Source organism: Bos mutus, chromosome X (genome assembly GCF_027580195.1).
Source record: "Bos mutus isolate GX-2022 chromosome X, NWIPB_WYAK_1.1, whole genome shotgun sequence".
Taxonomy (NCBI): Eukaryota; Metazoa; Chordata; class Mammalia; order Artiodactyla; family Bovidae; genus Bos; species Bos mutus.
Genome location: NC_091646.1, coordinates 107,914,239 through 107,938,870, shown reverse-complemented (window position 1 = coordinate 107,938,870; position 24,632 = coordinate 107,914,239). Strand labels below are relative to the sequence as shown.

General features: G+C 38.0%; 1 protein-coding gene across 2 annotated transcripts in view; it reads right to left on the bottom strand.

The window, feature by feature from the left end:
* Positions 1 to 24,632, bottom strand: part of ATG4A (autophagy related 4A cysteine peptidase) — an 80,204-nt gene that overhangs the window by 54,258 nt on the left and 1,314 nt on the right. The window lies entirely within an intron of this gene.

Genomic DNA, 24,632 nt, shown 5'->3' with positions numbered 1-24,632 from the left:
CAGGATTAGCAAGTACACTCAAATTCTAAGATCTTTGAAAAGTTGAAATAATTCTATTGAAAATAGAGATGTTCAGGGAAGTAGAGTTAATAGCTGTCTTCCTCGTTTTTTTCTAATTATGACTTCTAGATGTAGCTCTAGCAGTGTAATATACATTATATTCAGTTCTCGCTTCTAGAACTCTGAACTGTTTCTACAACACAGTCACAATAGTTTCCCTCTCCATTATGAACTTCACAATATCTGACCCTGAAGGATGCTGCCATTTCTACCCTCTACTATCCATTGTGACCACTATAGAAAAATTTTTAAATGCTCTGAAGTCCTTGTTAGAGCCTTGACTACTCCTTGTCAGAGAGCCCCCAATGGAAGTTCTTTTGTGTCACCTTTGAAAGCTTGTTTCTCTGATGAGAGGAAGTGATATACGCCAGAGTAGCCTCAAAATGCCTCCTGTCATCAACTATTCTTTCCAACACATCCAGCAGGAAACTCCTGATTGGAGAGCCATGCAGTGTGAGAGGAACTTGGATAAATTATGGATATTTGGCTTCAAGGCCTCCAATGGTTCCTATTCCTGGAGGTTTTGTTCTTAGTTCCACAGCTAAGCTCCCCAAACTAGAAGAGCCTGCAGATAAACAAAACAGACTAGAGAAGGTAAATCCTGAGCCTCTCAAGACCCTTGAGAAACATTCCCTTTAGGCATTAAGCCCTAGTTAAGAAGTCTTTGCTGAGCCTACTAAGCTACGGAATAGGGATTAATTTTACAAAAGTATATCAACAGCAGCCAGAAAGTCTAGCTGACAAGGAAAGAGACAGAAAACCAAGAAAAACTAACATGGATTCACACACACACACACACACACACTAAATGGCCTATGATCAGTTATGCCATATTGCAAGGGCAAACATTAAATTACATTTCAACAGGCCTTAGGATGGGCTTCCAGGTGGCTCAGTAGTAAAGAATCTGCCTGCCAATGCAGGAGATGAGGGTTTGATCCCTGGGTCAGGAAGATCCTTTGGATGAGAAAATTACAACCCATTCCAGTACTCTTGACTGGAAAATCATCCCATGGACAGAGGAGCCTGGAAGGCTACAGTCCTTGGGGTTGCAAAGAGTCAGAGACAACTGAGTACACACATGCATACAAGCCTTAGAATACCACTATATTACAATATGGAGAAGGCGATGGCACCCCACTCCAGTACTCCTGCCTGGAAAGTCCCATGGACGGAGGAGCCTGGTAGGCTGCAGTCCATGGGGTCGCTGAGGGTCGGACACGACTGAGCGACTTCACTTTCACTTTTCACTTTCATGCATTGGAGAAGGAAATGGCAACCCACTTCAGTGTTCTTGCCTGGAGAATCCCAGGGACGGGGAAGCCTGGTGGGCTGCCGCCTATGGGGTCACACAGAGTCGGACACAACTGGAGCGACTTAGCAGCAGCAGCAGCATATTATAATAACTGACACTATTCAACAACTCACAGTCATAATAATGATCCTTAACCAAAAGGATTAAATTATGTACATCAACATTGTATAAGAAGTCAGAGGAGTAGACTGTTTGTTTGGAGTTTTTTGGTTTGTTGTTTGTTGGAAAATTCCATTCAAAATGTTTTATCATGGTGGTTAAAATGTTTTTTAAAACACACATTATACTTAGAAAAATCATGAGCCATTTGAAAAACCTAGTTGTTAAAAACGTCTTTTTCCCAGAAACAGCCACGTAACAGAACTTTTATTTTAATTGGTAAGACAAGATGAATATTGGGTTGTACAGTAGAAACAAGCGTTAGAGGAGATCTGAAAAAGGATATAAGTATGGGATAGCTTGGCTTCCCTAAATAGCTCAGTTGGTAAAGAAGCCGCCTGTACTTCAGGAGACCCCAGTTCGATTCCTGGGTTGGGATGATCCACTGGAGAAGGGATAGGCTACCCACTCCAGTATTCTTGGGCTTCCCATGTGGCTCAGCTGGTAAAGAATCGGCCTGCAATGCAGGAGGCCTGGGTTCGATCCCTGGGTTGGGAAGATCCCCAAGAGAAGGGAAAGACTACCCACTCCGGTATTCTGGCCTGGAGAATTCCATGGACTTTACAGTCCATGGGGTCACAAAGAGTCAGATATGACTGAGTGACTTGCACTTTCACAGGACAGCTTATTCAGAGAAGGCTTCATGGAGGAGGCAGGGCTCAGGGTTGGATTTACTTTGAAGTCTCTCTCCATTCAAAGTCTGTTTCTGCCTTTTTCGATTTCTACCCTTAAGAAGACCTGCCAGAGCCTCAGGCTGAAAGTCACTAAAGGAGACTAGTCTTAAGAGAAATATAATGATAATGAATAAAGAGAAAGACAGGATGCAGACCCTGCTGCTGCTGCTGCTGCTAAGTCGCTTCAGTTGTGTCTGACTCTGTGCTACCCCAAAGACAGCCTCCTACCAGGCTCCTCTGTCCCTGGGATTCTCCAGGCAAGAACACTGGAGTGGGTTGCCATTTCCTTCTCCAATGCATGAAAGTGAAAAGTGAAAATGAAGTTGCTCAGTCATATCCGACTCTTAGCAACCTCATGGACTGCAGCCCACCAGGCTCCTCCGTCCATGGGATTTTCCAGGCAAGAGTACTGGAGTGGGGTGCCATTGCCTTCTCTGGGATGCAGACCCTAGCCCCACTCTATTGTACCACAAAGGAACTAGGTTAGGCATCAATGCCTGAATGAGTAAAACCTCTGGTGTGGGCAGCAGCTGTGCTAAACAGCAAAGAATCTGTAGGAATAATGAATGGTATCCCATCATCCATAGTTCTTTACTCTGGAAAAGCAAGGTTTAGCAAAGAATTTTTACTTGACAGTCAAGTTTTACTAAGTATATAGAAGTACACCAGGCTCACCTGGTGGTCCAGTGGTTGGGAATCCATCTGCCCATGCAAGGGACATGGGTTCGAGCCTGGTCCGGGAAGATTTCTCATGCTGTGGGGCAGCTGGGCCCATGCACCACAACTACTGAGCCTGCATACCACAACTGCTGAAGCCTGTGCTCCCTAGAGCCCGTGCTCTGCAATGGGAAAGGCTACCACGGTGAGATGCCTGCAAACTGCAACTGGAGAGTAGCCTCCACTCACCACAACTGGAGAAGGCCTGTGCACAGCAACGAAACCCCAGCACAGCCAAAAATACACTATGCACATACAATGAAACATTATTTACCCTTAAAAAGGAAGGGAATCCTGTCACATGCTATAACATGGATGAACCTTGAGAAAATGATGCTAGGTTAAATGTCAGTCACAGAGGGACAAATATGGTATCATTCTATTTATATGAGATGTCTAAACTAGTCAAATTCATAGAAACAGAAAGTAGAATGGTGGTTACCAGGAACTAAGGAAAAGGTAAATTGTTTAATGAGTACAGAGCTTCGGATTTAAAAGATAAAAAAGTTCTAGAGATCTGTTTTACAATAATGTGAATATACTTAACATTCCTGAACTGAAAACTTAAAATCAGTTAAGATGGGTTTTTTTTTTTTTTGGTTATGTGCTTTTTTACCATAGTAAAAAAAAAAATTCCTAAAAAGAAGTATACCAATGCAGGTAGGGGTCAGAGTGATTTTACCTATTCTTATCTAGATTTTTATTGGACAAAGGCTATAGCTAATATAGCATCCATGTTTTTAAGTAACCACTTATGTAATTTCTGGTTCTAAGAAAAAATAGAATAGATACATTTCTTTATTCTTCCCAATAAGTGCAGCTAAAAACATTGGACATTATACTATATATGATAATAAAAATATATTAATATATATAATAAGAAACATATTAATATAATGATACAATAATATTAATATAGCATGCACACACACACACACATGAACTTTGAAAGGTAGAAGACAGTTTGGCTAGGGATCTCAAGACCCAAGCAATGACCTGACAATGAGTTTCTTGGGTTTTTTCTATAAGTAATATATCTCTTAGACCTCGTGATGGAGAAGCCAGTAACGCAGAAATGCCAATGGATGCAGACAAAAATGTCCTCCCAAAAGTTCTAGCCAAAAGAATAGGAAAGTGGTAGTCTAGCAAGACAAGAGAAAGCACCAGAGAAAAAACTGTGGCCTCATTCCACACTCATCAGCAAAGACCAAGTGGGGAGAAAGGCTTCTACATTCATCTGGCTATAAAGAGCCACCCACACCCTTCCCTCACTCCCTAAAGTGGTTTCAAAAAAGGATAAATGGGGATCTGGGACATTCATCCCTTTCAGGCAGTAATGAAGCCCTTAGAGCATGATGGTAGAAGTGGCCTCAAGCAATAATAAGCCAAGATGATGTCATCAGAGGTTGAGAGGGAAACATGAAATCTCACCCTTGCCCAGTTCCCCCTACTCCTACCTCAGTATCAATGGATTATGAGTGGGAACACTTGACTCCCACCCACACCTGGCAGTAATGAAGCCATGCCTCCATTCCTGCACCTGAGCAATCTCAGAGCTGACCCACTAAAAGAAAAGATTGATAAAAGATACAGGGTCTCATAATACCCAAAATGTCCAGGATACAACAGAAAATCACTTATCATACAAAGAACCATGAATACCTTAAGTTGAATAAGAGAACACAATCAATAGAAACCAATATGGAGATAACATATATACTGGAATTATCCAAGAAAGATTTTAAAGCAGCCATTATAAAAATGCTTCAACAAGAGGGAAGGAGAGAAGTATAATGTGCACCAGCATTTTGGCCTTTTAGGAGAGCTGCCCAAGGGACTGGTATCTGTCTCACCAGAACTGGGGTGGTGATAGAGAGGTAGCATACGTTGGATGCCTGGTGGTGTCACTGAGATGAAAACAGAGTGGAGCAGCCTGCTGCTACAGAACCAGATAACATGCATCAGCACAGACAGGCACCAGTGGGAACAAGGATTCACAAACTCCCAAAAGACAAACTGGCAAGTCTAACAGAGAAATTGCATGTATAGGACCAGAGAAAACATATCCCCCTATAAAAGGTTTCAGAAACCCCAGAAACTGTAGCCATGCTAATTGGTGAAGGTCTTTCACTGTACCAAGTCAGTCCATGAAAAATGGGAGAAGTGGCTATTTTCTCAAATACACAGACCCAACAAAAAGTTAGATGACACACAAAGGAACAGGCAAATATGACAAAAAAAAAAAAAATCTCCAGAAACTGATCCTAAAGAAACAGAGATATATAAATTACCTAACAAAGAATTTAAAATAAACATCATGAGGGCTTCCCTGGTGGCTCAGTGGTAAAGATTCTGCCTGCCAATGCAGGAGACATGGGTTCAGTCCATGGTCCAGAAAGATCCTGCATGCTAGAGAGCAACTAAGCCCATGCACCACAACTACTGAGCCTGTGCTCTAGAGCCCAGGAGCCACAACTACTGAGTCCATGTGCTGCAACTACTGAAGCCCATGCACCTAGAGCCCATGCTCCACAACAAGAGAAGCCACCTCAATGAGAAGCCTGTGCACTGCCAACTAGAGAGTAGCTCCCACTCACCACAACTAGAGAAACGCCCACACAGCAATGAAGACCCAGCACAGCTAAAAATAAATAAATAAATTTAAAAAATAGATAAAACAACCATCATGGATGAACTACAAGCTCAAGAAAAGAGTGTATGAACAAAACAGGAATATCAACAAAGTGATAAAAAATATTTTTAAGAGGACCAAACAGAAAATTACAGCAGAAAAATATAACTAAAAAATTCACTAGAAAGTTTCAACAGCAGACTTGAGTAAGCAGTGTAACCAGTGACTCACAGACAGGTCATTTGAAATTATCCAGTCAGTGGAACAAAAAGAAAAAAGAATGAAAAAGAGTAAAGAAAGTCTAAGAGACTTAAAGGATACAATCAAATTTTATAAATGTATTTTGGGAGTCCCAGAAGGAGAAGAGAGAGAAAGGGACAGGCAATTTACTTTAAGAAATAATGACTGAAAACTTTCCAAATTTGGGGAAGAAAATCAACATGCATATTCAGAGGTCCAATGGACTCCAATGAGAACCCAAAGAAACTGACATTAAGACATTTTATAATAAAACTGTCAAAATTTAAAGGCAAAGAGAATTATTAAATCAGCAAGAAAAAAGCAACTCCTCATGACAAGGGAACCACTATAAGACTCTGAATTTCTCAGCAGAAACCTACAAGGAAAGAAGGGAATGGCATGATACCTTCAAAATGCTAAAAGTAAAAAATAATGCCAACCAAGAACATTATACCCAAGAAAATTTTTCTTTGAAAATGAAGGAGAAATAGACCAGATAAGCAAAAGCTGAGGCAGTTCATTACTCCTAGATCTGTCCTACAAGAAATTCTGAAGAGAGTCCTTCTAGTTGAAACAAAAAGAAACATGAAATCATATAGAAGTATAAAGCTTATTAATAAAAGTAAATATATAGACAAATACAGTATAGTGAGTACTGTAACAGTAATATATAAATCATTTTAATTCTGCCATGAAGTTAACAGACAAAAGTATAAAAAATGACTCCAACTATAAAAATAGGTTAGTGGATGCACAATATAAAAAAATGTAATTCATGACACTGATAACATAAGGTGTGGTGGGAGAAAAACTGAAAGTGTAAAGTATTTGCATGTAATTGAAGCTATTGTTATCAGTTTAAATAAATGATTATAACTATGTTTTATATAAGCTCCATAGTAACCACAAAGAAAATGCTTATAGAATATACACAAAAGAAAATGAGAAAGAAATCAAGCATGTCACTAAAAATGAAAGAAGGGAAGAGAGCAAGGCAGTTAAAAAGGGACCAAAAAAGGTACAAGACACACAGAAAATAATAAAATGGCAATGGTAGTTCCTTCCTTATCAATAATTAATTTATATGAAAATGAATTAAATTCTCCAATCAGAATACAGAGTGGTTGATGGATAAATAAAATCCAACTGCAAGTTGCCTGCAATAGATTCACTTTAGACTTAAGGACACACATAAGCTTCATTTGAAAAGATGGAAAAAGATATTCCATGCAAAATGCAACCAAAAGAGAGGGGGTGTGGCTATACTTATATCACACAAAAGAACTATAAGTTTAAAAAAACACTATTAAGAAAGGCATTATATAATGATAAAAAGTCAATTTACCAGTAAGTTATAAAAATTATAAATATAAATATAAAGCATGCAACATCAGAGGACTCAAACATGTGAACCTACTGACAAAACTGAAGGGAGATATAGACAGCAACATAATTAACAGTAGGTGATTTCAATATGTCACTCTCAATAATGGATAGACATTCAGCCATAAAATCAACAAGAGAACAAAAGACTTGAGCAATACCATATGAACCTAACAGACATATATAGAACATCCCACCAAATAGCAGCAAAATACACATTCTTCTCAAGTGCACACAGAACATTCTCTAAGATAGATCACGTTAGGTAACAAAATAAGTCAATAAAATTTTAAAAACTGAAGATCATACCAACTATATTTTCCAACCACAATGGAATGGAACTGGAAATTAATGGCAGGAGGAAAACTGGAAGATTCACAAATATGTGGAAATTTAAAAAACATAATCTTGAATAACCAATAAATCACAGAAGAAATCAAAAGGGAAACTGGAAAATGCAATGAGACCAATGAAAATGAAAGCACAACATACTAAAACTTATGGAATGCAGCAATAGCAGTAATAAGATGGAAGTTTGTAGTGGTAATTACCTATATTAAGAAAGAAGAAACTTTTCAAATGAACAATCTAACATTACATTTCAATAAACTAGAAAAAGGAACATATTAAGTCCAAAGTTAAAAGAAGGGAGTAATTAAGAACATAAATAAACAAAACAGAGAATAGAAAGAAATTGATGATACTAACTGTTGGGTTTTTAAAAAAGATCACCAAAATTAACAAACCATGAACTAAGTTAGTTTAAAAAATACTCAGATAAATAAAATAAAAAATTAAAGAGGAAAAAAATTAAATGAAAGAAGACATATTGTCATGAATGCCATAGAAATTAAAAGAATTATAAGAAACTACTATGAATGATTATAAGCTCCAATACTTTGGTCACCTGATACAAAGAACCAACTCATTGGAAAAGACCCTGATACTGGGAAAGATTGAGGGCAAAAGAGAAGGGGATGGCAGAGGATGAGATGGTTAGATGGCATCACTGACTCAATAGACATAAGTTTGAGCAAACGCCAGGAGACAGTGAAGGACAGGGAAGCCTGGCATGCTGCAGTTCATGGGGTTGCAAAGAGTCAGACATGACTTTCCAACTGAACAATAACAACAATGAACAGTTAAATACCAACAAACTGGATAACCTAGAAGAAATGGATAAATTCCTAGAAATCTGTAACTTAACAAGACTGAATCATGAATAAACAGAAAAAGCTGAACAGAACTGTAACTAACAAGGAGATTGACTTAGTAATCAAAAACCTTCTAACAACTAAAAAGCCCAGGACCAGATGGTGAGTTCTATAAAACATTTAAAGAAAAATTAACTTCTTTTAACACGACTGAGAGACTGAACTGAACTGAACTGAAAGAATTTTAAATTCATATCTAAGTTAATTCTTAATTTAAAGAATTAGCTCTAATCCTTTTAAAAAAGAGTTGCAGAAGCCACTCTCAAACTCTTTCAAAAAGCTGAAGAGGAGGGAGCCCTTCCCAGTTTACTTCATGAGACCAGCACTATCCTGATGCAAAACCAGAAAAAAAGATATTATATCCCTCTGGGTCATCCCAGTGCACCAGCCCCAAGCGTCCAGTATCATGCATCGAACCTGGACTGGTGATTCGTTTCATATATGATATTATACATGTTTCAATGCCATTCCCCAAATCATCCCACCCTCTCCCTAACCTCCAATTAAAATAAATAAATTTATATTTAAAAAAGATATTACAAGAAAACTATAAACCAATATCACTGATGAATATAGATGCAAAATTTAAAATAAAATGCTAGCAAACCAAATTCAACAGCACATAAAAATATCATACACGGTGATCAAATGGACTATGCCCCTGGAATGCAAGGGTAACTCAACATATGCAAAGCAATCAATGTGATACACCGCATTAACAGAATGAAGGGAGAAAAAAAATCACATGATTATCTCAATAAATGCAGAAAAAGCATTTGACAAAATTCAACACTTTTTCATGTTGAAAGTTGAGTAATCTAAACTCAACAAACTAGGAATAAAAGGGAATTACCTCAACATGATAAAGGCCATATATAAAAAAATCCACAGTTAACATCATACTCCATTGTGAAAAACTGAAAGATTTCCTAATTCAGAAACAAGACAAACATGCCCACTCTCACCACTTCTATTCAACATAGTTCTGGAAGTTCTAACCAGAGCAATTAGGTAAGGAAAGAAACAAAAGTTCAAATTAGAAAGGAAGAAGTAAAATTAGCTCCATTTGTGTGTGTATATATATATGACCTTATATGTAGAAAACTCTAAAGACGCCACAAAAATTGTTAGAACTACTAAATTAATTCAGCACATGCTTGAATTATTAAGTCTTTACAGGATACAAAAGCAATATACAAAAATCAGTTATATTTCTATATGCTAACAATGAACCATGTGAGCAAGAAATTTAGAAACCATTTCCATTTAATTTCATCAAAGAGAATAAAATTCTTAGGAATGAACTTAACCAAAGCAGCAAAACTCTTGTACACTGAAAATTACAAAATATTGCTGGTAGGAATTTAAAGGTACAAATAAATAGAAAGATATCCCATATTAATTGATCAGAAGACAATATTGCTCAAATGTCCGCACTACTCAAATGAATCTACACATTCAATATGATCCCTATCAAAATCCCAATGACATTTTTATAGAAATAGAAGAAACAATCCTAAAATTCATGTAGAACCACAAAGAATTCCAAATAGCCAAAATAATCTTGAGAAAGAAGAAAGCTAAAAACCTCATACTTCCTAATTTCAAAGCATATTACAAAGTTACAGTAATCAAAACGTAATGGCATGGGCATAAAGACAGACATATGGATCAATGGAATAGAACAGAGTACCCAGAAATAAACCCACATATATATGGTGAAATGCTACTTAACAAGGATGCCAAGAGTACACAAGGGGGGAAAAGATAGTCACTTCAACAAATAGTGTGGGGCAAACTGAATATCCACATGCAAAAGAATGAAACTGGACCTTTATCTTACACCACACACAAAAATCAACTCAAAATTAAAGTCTTGAACAGAAGACCCCAAACTATAAAACACCTAGAAGAAAACCTAGGGAAAAAACTTCAAAATACTGATGTTAGCAATGACTTCTTGAATATGACACCAAAAGCACAGGCAACCGAAGCAAAAACAGACAGATAGGACTACATCAAACTAAAAAGCTTCCGCATAGAAAAGGAAACAACCAATAGAATGAAAAGGCAACTGACAGTATAGGAGGAAATATTTGTAAAGCATATTTTTGACAAGGGATTTATACTCAAAATATATAAGGAACTCCGTCAACTCAAAAGCAAATAATAATAGTAGCAACAACATCAACTTTAAAATGGGCAAATGACCCTTCAAAGAAGACATCCAAATAGCCAAATGGTATATGAAAAAAGTGCTCACCATCACTAATCATTAGGGAAATGCAAATTAAGACCACAATTAGACATCATCTCACTACTGTTAGAATGGCTATTTTTAAAAAAACAAAAAACAAAAAGATAAGTGTCACCAAGAATGTAGAGAAATGGAACCCTTCTTCACTGCTGGTGGGAATACAGAATGACAAAGCTATTATGGAAACTACTATAAAGGCTTCTCAAAAAATTAATAATAGAACTACTATATAACCCAGCAATACCATTTCTGGGTATTTATCCAAAAGGATTGAAATCAGGATTTGTAAGAGACATTTGCACTACCATGTTCATTGTGGTACTATTCACAATAGCCAAAAAGTAGAAATAACCTAAATGTCCATCAATGAAGAAAATGTGGTATATGTGGTATATACATACAATAGAATATTAGTCTGCCATATAAAAAGGAAATCCTGTCATAGACTACAAGTTGAGGAACTTGAAGACATTGTGCTAAGTGAAATAAGCCAGTCAGACAAGATAATACTGCATCGTTCCACTTAAAAGACGTGTCTAAAGTAGTCAAACTCATAGAAACTGAAAGTAGAATGGTGGTTGCCAGGGACTACTGGGAGAACAAAATGGGGAGTTGCTATTCAACGGGCATAGAGTTTCAGTCATGCAAGGTGAAAACAACATTGTGCCTACTGTTAAAAATATTGTGTAATGTACACTTAACATTTTAAGAGGGTAGATTTCATATTACATAATTTTTTACCACAATAAAAAATATGTGTGATATGCAGCTAAACCACTGCTGAGTGGAAAATTTATAGCACTAAATGCTTACCTCAGAAAAGAGGAAAAGTCAAATTTAAAAATGTAATTTTCCACCTTAAAAAACAGAAAACTAGAAAAAGAGTAAAATAAACTGAATGCAAGGAAAGAAATAATCAATTTGAAAGCAAAAATCAGTAAGACTAAAAACTGAAAATTAATAGAGAAAAATCAATGACATAAAGAGTTGGTTCTTTGAAAAGATCAACAAAATAGACAAATCTTTAGTGAGACTGCCAAATTTAAAAAAGAGAGAAAACACAAAGTATTAATATCAAAACACAACAGGGGATGTCAGTTGAGACTCTGCAAACACCAAAAAGATAAAGGAAATACAGCAAACAAACCTACACAAATTTTACAATTTTTATAAACTGGACCAATTCCTTGAAAAACACAAACACACACAAGCACTCAATATGAAATTGATCATTTGAACAGTCCTATAACTATTAAGGAAATTGAATCTGTACTTTTAAAACTCTAAAATAAGAAATCTCCTGGCCCAGTTGGTTACACTAGAGAATTCTGCCAGCCACTTAAAGGAAAATTAATACCATCATCACATAATCTCTTCCAGAAAATAAAAGGAGAGGAAATATTTCCCAATTCTCATTAGAAGGCCAATATTTCATTGATATCAAAATCAAAGGCAGTACCCCCAAATTAAATACAAAACCAATATCATTCATGGAGACACAAAAATCCTTAACAAAATGTTAGCAAATAGAATTCAGCAATATATAGACAAATTTCAGAGAAGGCAATGGCACCCCATTCCAGTACTCTTGCCTGGAGAATCCCAGGGACAGGGGAGCCTGGTGGGCTGCCGTCTATGGGGTCACACAGAGTTGGACACGACTGACGCGACTTAGCAGCAGCAGCAGCAGCAGCAGCAGCAGCAGCAGAATAGACAAATTTATATACTATGACCAAGTGGGTTTGTTTTAGGAATGCAAAGTGGGTTCACTATTTGAAAATTAATCAGTGTAGTAACAAAAATCACATGACCATATCAATGAAAAAGCTGTTTGACAAAATTCAACATTCACTGATGATAAAAATCCTCAGAAAACTAGGAATTAGGGAGGAATTGCCTCAATTTTAAAAAGTATATACCCCCAAAAAACTACAACTAACATCACAGTTAATGCTGAAAGACTGACTGCTCTCCCCCTAGGATTGAAAACAAAGTAAGGGTTCAGCTCTTACTACAGTTAACTAGAATTCTGAACCAGAACAATAAAGGAAGAAATAAATAAAAGGCATTAAAAAGTGGAGTGAAAGAAATACCACTGTTTCTGTCCCACCATCCCTATGACAAGCTGGTCTACAAAATAAATAAATAAATAAAATGCCAAGAAACCAACAGAAAAAACCTCCTAGAACTTAATCCATATTCAGCAACATTGCAGGGTACAAGATCATCATACAAAAACCAACTGTATAACTATGTACTAGCAATAAACATATGGAAACCAAAATTTAAAATACAATACCATTAATGGTCACTAAAAAAAAATGAAGCAAAATTCTAACAAAACACGTACAAGACTTGTATGCTGAAAACTACACAATGCTAACGAAAGAAAAGATGTGAATAAATGGAGAGATATGCCAGAGATCAAATCAGTCAATCCTAAAGGAAATCAGTCCTGAATATTCATTGGAAGGACTGATGCTGAAGCTGAAGCTCCAATACTTCGGCCACCTGATGCAAAGAACTGACTTATTGGAAAAGCCCCAGATGCTGGGAAAGATTGAAGGCAGGAGAAGGGGACGACAGAGGATGAGATGATTGGATAGCATCACCGACTCGATGGACTTGAGTTTGAGCAAGCTCCAGGAGTTGGTGATGGACAGGGAAGCCTGGCATGCTGCAGTCCATGGCGTCGCAAAGAGTCGGACACAACTGAGCGACTGAACTGAACTGCCCTGTTCATGAATCAGAAGATTCAACACAGTAAGGATTTCCGTTTTCCTCAGGTTAATGTACAGGCCTTAAACAATTCCTATCAACATTCTAGCAATTTTTTTTAGATATTGGCAAGTTTATCCCTGTTGGCTCAGCTGTTAAAAATCCACCTGCCAATGCAGGAATTTGATCCCTGGGTTGAGAAGATCCCCTAGAGAAGGAAATGGCACCCCACTCCAGTGTTCTTGCCTGGAAAATTCCATGGACAGAGGAGCCTGGAAGGCTACAGTCTGAGGGGTCCCAAGAGTTGGTCACAACTTTGCGATTAAACCACCACCATTCTGAAATGTATACGTAAAGTCAAACAATATTGAAAAAAATAATAAAGTAGGAGGTATCACTATAACAAATTTTAAAACATTTTAGAGCTATAGTAATCAAGACTGTATGATGTGGCAAAGAGACAGACACGTGGATCATTCAGTCAGAACAGAGAACGCTGAAACATGCCTACACAAGTACAGCATACTCATTTTATATTATAGTTCAGTGGAGCTGAAGCAATGGGATATCCATAGTTTAAAAAATTAACTTCAACCTAAACCTCACACTAAATACAAAAATTACCTCAAAATGGATCATGGACTTGAATGTAAAATATAACTAAAAAACTTTGGGAGAACATCTTTGAGACCCGGGGCTTAAGGGTCAATTAGACATAAGAACAAAAGCACAATCTAAAGAATTAAGAAAAGAATGAATTGGACATCATCAAAATCAAAAGCTTTTGCTCTATGAAAAATCCTATTAATAAGATGAAAAGACAAGCCACAGACTGGTAGAAAAATATTTGCAAACTACATATGTGACAAAGAACTTGGATCGAGAATATATAAAGAACTCTCACAATTTAACAGGTAAAAAACAAAAAACCCCAAACAATACAATTATAAAATGGGCAAAGGATTTCCAACAACATGGATGGAATTTGAGGGTATTATGCTAAATTAAATAAGTCAGATGGAGAAAGACAAACACTGTATGATTTAACTTATATGTGAAACATAAACAAACAAACAAAATAAATTAACACAGACTTCCCTGGTGGTCCAGTGGTTAAGAATCTGGCCTTCCACTGCAAAGAACATGGGTTTGATCCTTGGTTGGGGAACTAAGACCCTTCATGTCATGTGTTGCAGCAAAAAAAGAACAAATGAAACTATAAACAAACACATAGAAACAGAAAACAGAGTAGTGGTTACAGGAAGGGAACGGGTGGAGGGAGGGCAAAATGGGCAAAAGGAGTCAACTGCATGGTGACAGAAGTGAGATTTTGGGGGGTGAGCATGCTACCATATATGCAGAAATAAAATGTGGTACATGCGAAACGTACAATGTTATGAACCAATTACCTCAATAATCTTTTTTATTTCAAAGAAAATGGGACTACAAGCAATAAATGCTGGAGAGGGTGTGGAGAAAAGGGAACCCTCTTACACTGTTGGTGGGAATGCAAACTAGTACAGCCACTATGGAGAACAGTGTGGAGATTCCTTAAAAAACTGGAAATAGAACTGCCTTATGACACAGCAATCCCACTGCTGGGCATACACACTGAGGAAACCAGAATTAAAAGAGACACGTGTACCCCAAATGTTCATCGCAGCACTGTTTATAATAGCCAGGACATGGAAGCAACCTAGATGTCCATCAGCAGATGAATGGATAAGAAAGCTGTGGTACATATACACAATGGAGTATTACTCAGCCATTAAAAAGAATAAATTTGAATCAGTTCTAATGAGGTGGATAAAACTGGAGCCTATTATACAGAGTGCAGTAAGCCAGAAAGAAAAACACCAATACAGTATACTAACGCATATATATGGAATTTAGAAAGATGGTAATGATAACCCTGTATGCGAGACAGCAAAAGAGACACAGATGTATAGAACAGTCTTTTGGACTCTGTGGGAGAGGGAGAGGGTGGGATGATTTGGGAGAATGGCATTGAAACATGTATAATATCATATAAGAAACAAATCACCAGTCTAGGTTCGATGCAGGATACAGGATGCTCGAGGCTGGTGCACTGGGACGACCCAGAGGGATGGTATGGGGAGGGAGGAGGGATGGGGTTCAGGATTGTGAACACGTGTACACCCGTGGCAGCTGCATGTTGATGTATGGCAAAACCAATACAATATTGTAAAGTAATTAGCCTCCAATTAAAATAAATAAATTTAAATAAAAAAAAAAACAAAGAAAATGGGAAAAGGACATGAGGAGACATTTCACTGAAAAAGACATAGGGATGGAAAATAAAACACATAAAAAGATACTGACCATCATTAGCTATTAGAGAAATGCAAATAAAACCACAATAAGATAATGCTGCAGTGAAAAGGAAAAAAGAGGAACGAGTTTTTTCTTTTCCTTTCCTGAGATCAAAGGAGATAAAGGGAACAATGAGTGAGCCTGGTCATTCCTACTTTTTACTTTAACTGTTCCTAATCTGTAGTCTGTAACAAAGTTTGTTTTTCTGCCCCTAACTGTGCATGAGCTATATATTGCACCTATTATCCTTTGACTCTGTGCTAATTACATCATGTATCTGGTTATGATATACAGCACTCTCTTCGCAGATCACCCCTGGTAGTTTTTCTCTTTTTGCATTACAGAAAGAAGGCTGCAGGGTTACAGAACTGCATGACTCAATTACTGGGCTACCTGACACCAACCTATGACTCTTTTTGAAATGATGCAAGAGGAAGAAGAGTCAGTCAGTTCAGTTCAGTCTCTCAGTCGTGTCCAACTCTTTGCAACCCATGAACCACAGCATGCCAGGCCTCCCTGTCCATCACCAACTCCCAGAGTCCACCCAAACCCACGTCCACTGAGTCAGTGATGCCATCCAACCATTTCATCCTCAGTCGTCCCCTTCTCCTCATGCCCTCAATCTTTCCCAGCATCAGGCTGTTTTCCAATGAGTCAGCTCTTCGCATCAAGTGGCCAAAGTATTGGAGTTTCAGCTTCAGCATCAGTCCTACCAATGAACACCCAGGACTGGACTGGTTGGATCTCCTTGCAGTCCAATGGACTCTCAAGAGTCTTCTCCAACACCACAGTTCAAAAGCATCAATTCTTCAGCACTCAGCTTTCTTTATAGTCCAACTCTCACATCCACACATGACCAGTGGAAAAACCATAGCCTTGACTAGATGGACCTTTGTTGGCAAAGTAATGTCTCTGCTTTTTAATATGCTGTTAGGTTGGTTCATAACTTTCCTTCCAAGTAGTAAGCATCTTTTAATTTCATGGCTGCAATCAATCACCATCTGCAGTGATTTTGGAGCCCAGAAAAATAAAGTAAGCCACTGTTTCCACTGTTTCCCCATCTATTTGCCATGAAGTGATGGGACTGGATGCCATGATCTTCGTTTTCTGAATGTTGAGCTTTAAGCCAACTTTTTCACTCTCCTCTTTCACTTTCATCAAGAGGCTGTTTAGCTCCTCTTCACTTTCTGCCATAAGGGTTGTGTCATCTGCATATCTGAGGTTATTGATATTTCTCCCGGCAATCTTGATTCTGGCTTATGCTTCTTCCAGCCCAGCATTTCTCATAATGTACTCTGCATATAAGATAAATAAGCAGGGTGACAATATATAGCCTTGATGTCCTCCTTTTCCTATTTGGAACCAGTCTGTAGTTCCATGTCCAGTTCTAACTGTTTATTCCTGACCTGCATACAGGTGTCTCAAGAGGCAGGTCAGGTGGTCTGGTATTCCCATCTCTTTCAGAATTTTCCACAGTTTATTGTGATCCACACAGTCAAATGCTTTGGCATAGTCAATAAAGCAGAAATAGATGTTTTTCTGGAACTCTCTTGCTTTTTCCATGATCCAGCAGATGTTGGCAATTCGATCTCTGATTCCTCTGCCTTTTGGTTGTTCAAAACCAGCTTGAACAACCTGGAAGTTCACAGTTCACATATTGCTGAAGCCTGGCTTGGAGAATTTTAAGCATTACCTTACTAGCGTGTGAGATGAGTGCAATTGTGCAGTAGTTTGAGCATTCTTTGGCATTGCCTTTCTTTGGGATTGGAATGAAAACTGACCTTTTCCAGTCCTGTGGGCATTGCTGAGTTTTCCAAATTTGTCAGCATCATCTTTCAGGATTCAAAATAGCTCAACTGTAATTCCATCACCTCCACTAGCTTTGTTCGTAGTGATGCTCCTAAGGCCCACTTGACTTCACGTTCCAGGATGTTTGGCTCTAAGTGATCACATCATCGTGATTATCTGGGTCGTGAAGATCTTTTTTGTACAGTTCTTCTGTGTATTCTTGCCACCTATTCTTAATATCTTCTGCTTCTGTTGCTGCTGCTGCTGCAGCTGCTGCTAAGTCGCTTCAGTCGTGTCCAACTCTGTGCAACCCCATAGATGACAGCCCACCAGGCTCCCCCGTCCCTGGGATTCTCCAGGCAAGAACAATGGAGTGGGTTGCCATTTCCTTCTCCAATGCATGAAAGTGAAAGGTGAAAGTGAAGTCGCTCAGTCATGTCTGACTCTTCACGACCCCATGGACTGCAGCCTACCAGGCTCCTCCATCCATGGGATTTTCCAGGCAAGAGTACTGGAGTGGTGTGCCATTGCCTTCTCCGCTGCTTCTATTAGGTCCATTCCATTTCTGTCCTTTATTTAGCCCATCTTTGCATGAAATGTTCCCTTGGTATCTCTAATTTTTTTTAAAGAGATCCCTAATCTTTCCCATTCTATTGTTTTCCTCTATTTCTTTGCACTGATCACTGAGGAAGGCTTTCTTATCTCTCCTTGCTATTCTTTGGAACTCCGAATTCAAATGGGTGTATCTTTCCTTTTCTCCTTTGCTTTTCATTTTCCTTTTTTCACAGCTATTTGTAAGGCCTCCTCAGGCAGCCATTTTGCTTTTCTTGGGAATGGTCTTGATTCCTATCTCCTGTACAATGTCCAAACCTCCGTCCATAGTTCATCAGGTACTCTATCAGATCTAGTCCCTTAAATCTATTTCTCATTTGCACCATATAGTCATAAGGGATTTGATTTAAGTCATACCTGAATGGTCTAGTGGTTTTCTCCACTTACTTCAATTTAAGTCTGAATTTGGCAATAAGGAGTTCATGATCTGAGCTACAGTGAGCTCCCGGTCTTATTTTTGCTGACTGTATAGAGCTTCTCCATCTTTGGCTGCAAAGAATATAATCAATCTGATTTCTGTGTCGACCATCTGGTGATGTCCATATGTAGAGTCTTCTCTTGTGTTGTTGGAAGAAGGTGTTTGCTATGACCAGTGCGTTTTCTTGGCAGAACTCGATCAGCCTTTGCCCTGCTTCTTTCTGTACTCCAAGGCCAAATTTGCCTTTTACTCCAGGTATTTCTTGACTTCCTAGTTTTGCATTCCTGTCCCCTATAATGAAAAGGACATCTTTTTTGGGTGTTAGTTCTAGAAAGTCTTATAGGTCTTCATAGAACCATTCAACTTCAGCTTCTTCAGCATTACTGGTCAGGGCATAGACTTGGATTACTGTAATATTGAATGGTTTGCCTTGGAAACGAACAGAGATCATTCTGTCATTTTTGAGATTGCATCCAAGTACTGCATTTCGGACTCTTTTGTTGACTATGGAAGAAGAATACAAGAGCCTTATACCTTTGTTCCTCATCACCAAGCCCTGACTGCAAGCCTTCCTAGACTCCTCATGGAAGGAGGGGGACACAGTTCTTAAGGCATAAGCCTTCTGTATCTCCCCTCTGCCAGTTGAGGATTAAAGTCGTCTTTCTGTTTCCTCCAAACTCTCCATAATTTTTTATTTGGCTTTGGTCGGCAGAGAAAACCAAGATTTTGACTGCAACAATATCAATATGCAAGAATGGATAAAATAAAAAACAATGACAACAGTGGCAAGGATGCAAAGAAACCAGATCTCGCATATACTGATGGGAGTGTAAAATTCTATGCAGCCACTCTGGAAAAATTTCTTTAAAAACTAAATATACACTTGCCACATGCATGCATGCTAAGTCGCTTCAGTCATATCAGACTTTTTGCAACATTATGGACTTTAGGCCTCGAGGCTCCTCTGTCCATGGGGATTCTCCAGGCAAGAATACTGGAGTGGGTTGCCTTGCCCTTCTCCAGGGGATTTTCCCAACCCAGGGATCAAACCTGCATCTACTGCGGCTCCTGCATTGCAGGCAGATTCTTTGCCACTGAGCCACTAGGTCTGCCCACACTTACCATATGACCCAGAAACGACTTTCCTGGGCATATATCTCAGACAAATGAAAGTTGTGCTCGGTTGCTCAGTGGTGTCTGACTCTTTGCAACTCCCTGCACTATAGCCCGCCAGGTTCCTCAGTCCATGGGATTATCCAGGAAAGAATATTGGAAAGTTGTGCGTGCTAAAGTCACTTCAGTCATGTTGCACTCTTTGCGACCCTATGAACCATAGCCTGCCAGGCTCCTCTGTCCATGGAATTCAACAGGCAAGAATACTGGAATAGGTTGTTCTGTCCCCCTTCAGGGGATCTTCCCAACCCAGGGATCATACCAGAGTCTCCTGCATTACAGGTGAATTCTTTACCGCTGAAACTCCAGGGAAGCCCACTGGAAAGTTGTCTACCCAAATTCTATACACAGATGTTTATAATAGTTTTATCTGTAACAGCCCCAAAATGCAAATAACCAAAATGTCCCTAATTAGGTGAATGGTTAAACAAACTGTACTATATCCATAGCATGAAACACTCCTCACCAACAAAAAAGAACAGACTATTGATACATGTATCAACTTGGATAGATCACAAGGTCATTGAACAAAGCAGAAAAAATTGGAAAAAATCACACTTTATGACTTCATTTACATAAAATTCTCAAAAGGACAAAATTATAGAGTAGGAAAACAAATTCATATTTGGCAGGGGTTATGTATGATGGGGGTGTTAGGTGTGCCTATGAAGGGTGGCTCTCTAGTGAAGGAATATTTCTACATCTTGGTTGCAATCATGGTTGCACAAATCCACACAAGTGATAAATAACATAGACCTGTACATATACAACATTCCAGTGTCATTTTCCTAGTTTTTTGTATTGTAGTATAATTATATAAAATGTAATGATTGGACTAAACAGGATGAAGAGTATGTGGAGCATTTCTGTACTGTTTTTGCAGCTTCTTGGGAATCATTCATTATGTATCATAAGTTAAAAAATAAACCACTTATAAAGCAAGTAACTCAGAAAACAAGAGTGTGGAAGCTAAAACCCAAGGAGCAAGTAAATACAATGTTATAATAATAGCCTATAATAACATGCAGTTTTATGAAGAGATATTTTAAATAGGGAAGATTTGTATAAGCCAGTGATATACAATACCAAGATCATTTTTATCTGTAGGATTAAAACATGTGCTAAAAAATATTAGAGCCACAGATTAAAATGTCTCACCTTAAACCAGCCAACTGGCTATTATGAATTGCTTGCAATTAGTCACATAAACAATGAAAAAATTCTGCAAACAATTAAAAAATAATTTGCAAAGTATCTTCAGGCTAGTTGTTCAAACTTTATCTAGTAAGTGGTGGGAATGAAGAAGTTTCATAATGGATAAGCCAGAACCTATTCCTACAACTGTCATACAGTTAATTGATTTGTGTATGCCCTGTGTAGGATGTCCTCAAGTTTGTTTCACTACAGAATACATTCATTTTCAGCTGTGCTAGGAAAAGAATATTTGCACTGAGTGAAATGTTTCGTGATAATTAGAAAGGAGCAAATAGGGAAACCTGCCTCTCCCTCCTTGGACACAAAATGATAACCACTAGCCATATGAAGCTATTTAAATTTTTTAAAATTAAAATCTAATTTAAAATGTAGTTCCCAGATACATTTCAAGTGTTCAATGTGACTAATGGCTACCATATCAGAACAGCTTAGATATAGAACTTTTCCATCATCACAAAAAGTTATGTTGGACAGTGTTGCTCTAGAGCATGAAAAACATGTCATTTCCCCACAATCATGGGTAGTGTTACAGCCCAAAGAGCTCTGACAGAAATTAGTATTGCATTATCTGAGGTTTTCATTTACACACAATTTTATCTTCAGCAATACTGAGCAATATGTTGCAGTGGTTAAGTGCTAGGGTTTTAGGGTAGAATAGCACTGGATTACCATTTTAGCTCCAACCTTTGCCAAGTTGTGTGACCTCAAGCATGCTATTTTGCTTCTCTGCGCCTGTATTCTCCCTTTTTTTTTTTTTTTAAAGGTAGGGGCTCAGGAATAATGGAAACTCCCTCAAAGAGTTGTTGCGAAAGACTAAATGAGAAAAGCGCAATACCTGACACATGTGATCTGTAAATATTATTCTTGAAGTCCAGACGATGGATTTGGCTTGTTCTAGGACTTTGCCAACAAAGGTCCATCTAGTCAAGGCTATGGTTTTTCCAGTGGTCATGTATGGATGTGAGAGTTGGACTGTGAAGAAAGCTGAGCACTGAAGAATCGATGCTTTTGAACTGTGGTGTTGGAGAAGACTCCTGAGAGTCCCTTGGCCTGCAAGGAGATCCAACCAATCTATTCTAAAGGAGATCAGTCCTGGGTGTTCTTTGGAAGGAATGATGCTAAAGCTGAAACTCCGGTACTTTGGCCACCTCATGTGAAGAGTTGACTCATTGGAAAAGACTCTGATGTTGGGAGAGATTGGGGGCAGGAGGAGAAGGGGACGACAGAGGATGAGATGGCTGGATGGCATCACCGACTCGATGGACGTGAGTCTGAGTGAACTCTGGGAGCTGGTGATGGAAAGGGAGGCCTGGTGTGCTGCGATTCATGGGGTCGCAAAGAGTCAGACACGACTGAGCGACTGAACTGAACTGAGGACCTAGACTCTAGATGACCAGTAGAAAAGGGAATATTCAATTGTACAAGTAGCAAGGGAGTCCATCCCTAACAGGGCCCCCCTTTGACTCTTGATAAATAAACAGTAACCACACTGTTCCTCCATACTTGGGGACAGTAATGAAAGAGAAGACATCTTCTCCCTTAGAGATCTATTTGTCTTGCAGCTTTCAAAAAGTTGAAGAATATCTTACCCTTGTCCTTAAAGGATTCATAATTGAAGTTAACCACCCGGTCATATCAAATAATTTAAAAGCACAACACACCATCTATAAAAGGTTACCCAAACAAGTCACTCAGTAGTAGGGGCACTTGGAGTTTGTCTCCAGCTGTTTCTGGCAATCAAATCCAATTTTTTGATTTATTATTATAGTAAAATGTTACTATACCCAATCCTTTGTGAGTACCACACAACAAGCCTGCTGTACCTCTGAAATCAACTGGATATTTATTGAACACCTACTAAATACAGGACACTTTCACTATACACCAGCCATTAGCAAGCTACATCTGGCAAGTCAAATTAGGTCCACTTTGTATTTTCCTTATGGTAAGGAAGGTATGAATGACTTTTACATTTTTTCACCTGTTGGAAGAACTGCCTTCACCCACTAATACCAAACACCAAATGGCCCTGGACATTAGCTTTTGCTCCAGACTTGATAATGTTTCTTAATTAATTCAACCTAAAATTACAAGACAAAAGAGCACTTATATGTGAAACTTATACAGTAGGAAAGTCATTTCAACAACTAACACTGTTTGAATCATAAGTGATGCCAACACGCTTTATACACTTTCCGTGCTGTTACAAATCAAAACAACAAAATCACAATGAGATACCACTTTGCACCCACTAGAATGGCTGTAATAAAAAAAAATAGACATTAAAGATGTGGAGGAGAATATACATTGTTAATGGGAGGGGAAAATATACAGACACTTTGGTAAATTCTGACAGTTCCTCACAAATTTAAACATAGAATTCCATATGGCCCAGCAATTCTACTCCTAGATAGGTACCAAGAGAAATGAAAGCATATATCTGCACAGAAACATGTACATGAATGTTTATAGCAGTATTACTCATAATAACCAAAAGGCAGAAGCCAACCAACTGATGAGTGGATAAGTGAAATATGGAAAGCCATACATCAAAATATTATTTAGCCATTAAAATGAAGTATTGATACATACTACAATTTGGAAAAACTTCAGAAACCTTATGCTAAGTGAAAGAAGCTAAACACAAAAGATTTTTGTATGATTCATACACACTGGCAATAAAAATTAATGAAGTACTGGTACATGCTACAATATGGAGGAACCTCAAAAATATGCTAAGTGCAAGAAGCCAGGCACAAAAGACCACTTCTTACTTGATTTAATTCAGATGAAATGCCCAGAATATGCAAATTTATAGAGACAGAAAATAGATCAGTGGTTACCTGGAGTTGGGAGTGGGAATGAGGATTAATTGTAAATAAATGAGTATGAGGGATTTAGGAGGGAAGTGAAAATGTTCTAAAACATTATGATTATGGTTGCATCATTCAGTAAAGTTACTAAAAATATTGAACTATACACTTGAAATGGGTGAATTTTTTGATATGAAAAATATATCCTAATAAAGTTATTAAAAATAGGAAAGGAAGAGTAGGGGAAACTGGGTGAGGGGTGCACAGAAATTCTGCATTATCTTCCCAACTTTTCTATAAACCTTACACTATTCTGAAATTTAACTAAAAAATAACAAGAATATGTTTGTGCATTCATACCTATCTGTGTGAAAAGACATTTATAAAGATAAAATGTGTAAAATCTCATTATAGATGAGCATTAACATGAACATTTGAAACTATTTTGACAACAGAGAATACTATTAGCCCCAAATAAAATGTTACCTCCCAAAAAGAATTTCATTATTCTCATTAGTTGTCCTGCATTACCTAAAATAAATGCTCAATTATTATTACTTTGAATTTTATCAATAAACATTTGCTAAAATTTGTTTTCTCCTTTGTCATATAAGTACCTACACATTATCCTCGATTTTGTTTTTTGGCCCACAGAGCCTAAAATATTTACTATCTGGTTCTTTACAGAACTGTGTTCTACACTATTACAGGATAAATATAATCAGTCTCCTTCTTGAGTGTATTGTTATCATTACCTAGTTTTGGCATAATGCCCTTAGTATATTAGTTGCTCAGTCCTGTCCGACTCTTTGTAACCCCATGTCCGGCGAACTCTGGAGGCAAAAATACTGGAATGGGTAGCCACTCCCTTCCCCACGGGATCTTCCTGATCTAACCACGGTTTCCCGCA